Below are 2,500 nucleotides of genomic sequence, written 5' to 3'. Positions count from 1 at the left end.
CTCGTTAACGACTCAGAGTTCTTTTACACCGCAGGTCACACAAACACGTTCACACGCCGCTGACAAGTTTTCCCCCAAGGTCACATCAGACATGTGGCTGCAGGGAATCGAACCCCCGACCTTCCAGTTGAGAGACAAACGACACCGCTAGCTGAGCCACAGCCGCCGTAGAGACGGTAGAGGTGGCGTGCAGACAGTCTGTAGAGGTGGCGTGCAGACAGTCTGTAGAGGTGGCGTGCAGACAGTCTGTAGAGGTGGCGTGCAGACAGTCTGTAGAGACGGTAGAGGTGGCGTGCAGACAGTCTGTAGAGGTGGCGTGCAGACAGTCTGTAGAGGTGGGGTGCAGACAGTCTGTAGAGGTGGGGTGCAGACAGTCTGTAGAGGTGGCGTGCAGACAGTCTGTAGAGATGGCGTGCAGACAGTCTGTAGAGGTGGCGTGCAGACAGTCTGTAGAGGTGGCGTGCAGACAGTCTGTAGAGGTGGCGTGCAGACAGTCTGTAGAGGTGGCGTGCAGACAGTCTGTAGAGATGGCGTGCAGACAGTCTGTAGAGATGGCGTGCAGACAGTCTGTAGAGGTGGCGTGCAGACAGTCTGTAGAGGTGGCGTGCAGACAGTCTGTAGAGATGGTAGAGGTGGCGTGCAGACAGTCTGTAGAGGTGGCGTGCAGACAGTCTGTAGAGATGGCGTGCAGACAGTCTGTAGAGATGGCGTGCAGACAGTCTGTAGAGGTGGCATGCAGACAGTCTGTAGAGATGGCGTGCAGACAGTCTGTAGAGATGGCGTGCAGACAGTCTGTAGAGGTGGCGTGCAGACAGTCTGTAGAGATGGTAGAGGTGGCGTGCAGACAGTCTGTAGAGATGGCGTGCAGACAGTCTATAGAGGTGGCGTGCAGACAGTCTGTAGAGGTGGCGTGCAGACAGTCTGTAGAGGTGGCGTGCAGACAGTCTGTAGAGATGGCGTGCAGACAGTCTGTAGAGGTGGCGTGCAGACAGTCTGTAGAGGTGGCGTGCAGACAGTCTGTAGAGGTGGCGTGCAGACAGTCTGTAGAGGTGGCGTGCAGACAGTCTGTAGAGGTGGCGTGCAGACAGTCTGTAGAGGTGGCGTGCAGACAGTCTGTAGAGGTGGCGTGCAGACAGTCTGTAGAGGTGGCGTGCAGACAGTCTGTAGAGGTGGCGTGCAGACAGTCTGTAGAGGTGGCGTGCAGACAGTCTGTAGAGGTGGCGTGCAGACAGTCTGTAGAGGTGGCGTGCAGACAGTCTGTAAAGGTGGCGTGCAGACAGTCTGTAGAGGTGGTAGAGGTGGCGTGCAGACTAAGCCCCTCCCACTGGCTCCAGGTGAAGTCTCCTGTTTATATCCTGCTGCCCTCTCTCAGTCAGCCCGGTTCCGGCCTCACCCTGCCTTGGTCTTGGTCTTGGTCTTGGTCTTGGTCTTGGTCTTGTCCCTGTCTCCCCCTGCCTTGGTTTTGGTCTTGGTCTTGTCCCGGTCTCCCCCTGCCTTGGTCTTGGTCTTGGTCTTGTCCCGGTCTCACCCTGCCTTGGTCTTGGTCTTCTTCTTGTCCCGGACACCCCCTGCCTTGGTCTTGGTCTTGTCCCGGTCTCCCCCTGCCTTGGTCTTGGTCTTGTCCCGGTCTCACCCTGCCTTGGTCTTGGTCTGGTCCCGGTCTCCCCCTGCCTTGGTCTTGGTCTGGTCCCGGTCTCCCCCTTCCTTGGTCTTGGTCTTGTCCCGGTCTCCCCCTGCCTTGGTCTTGGTCTTGGTCTTGTCCCGGCCTCACCCTGCCTTGGTCTTGGTCTTGGTCTTGTCCCGGTCTCCCCCTGCCTTGGTCTTGGTCTTGGTCTTGTCCCGGTCTCCCACTGCCTTGGTCTTGGTCTTGGTCTTGTCCCGGCCTCACCCTGCCTTGGTCTTGGTCTTGTCCCGGTCTCACCCTGCCTTGGTCTTGGTCTTGTCCCGGTCTCACCCTGCCTTGGTCTTGGTCTTGTCCCGGTCTCACCCTGCCTTGGTCTTGGTCTTGGTCTTGTCCCGGTCTCCCCCTGCCTTGGTCTTGGTCTTGGTCTGGTCCCGGTCTACCCCTGCCTTGGTCTTGGTCTTGGTCTTGTCCCGGTCTCCCCCTGCCTTGGTCTTGTCCCAGTCTCCCACTGCCTTGGTCTTGGTCTTGGTCTTGTCCCGGGCCTCACCCTGCCTTGGTCTTGGTCTTGTCCCGGTCTCCCCCTGCCTTGGTCTTGGTCTTGTCCCGGTCTCCCCCTGCCTTGGTCTTGGTCTTGTCCCGGTCTCCCCCTGCCTTGGTCTTGGTCTTGGTCTTGTCCCGGCCTCACCCTGCCTTGGTCTTGGTCTTGGTCTTGTCCCGGTCTCCCCCTGCCTTGGTCTTGGTCTTGGTCTTGTCCCGGTCTCCCACTGCCTTGGTCTTGGTCTTGGTCTTGTCCCGGCCTCACCCTGCCTTGGTCTTGGTCTTGTCCCGGTCTCACCCTGCCTTGGTCTTGGTCTTGTCCCGGTCTCACCCTGCCTT

Source organism: Symphodus melops (assembly GCF_947650265.1).
Source record: "Symphodus melops genome assembly, chromosome: 16".
Lineage (NCBI taxonomy): Eukaryota > Metazoa > Chordata > Actinopteri > Labriformes > Labridae > Symphodus > Symphodus melops.
This window is presented reverse-complemented; position numbering follows the sequence as displayed.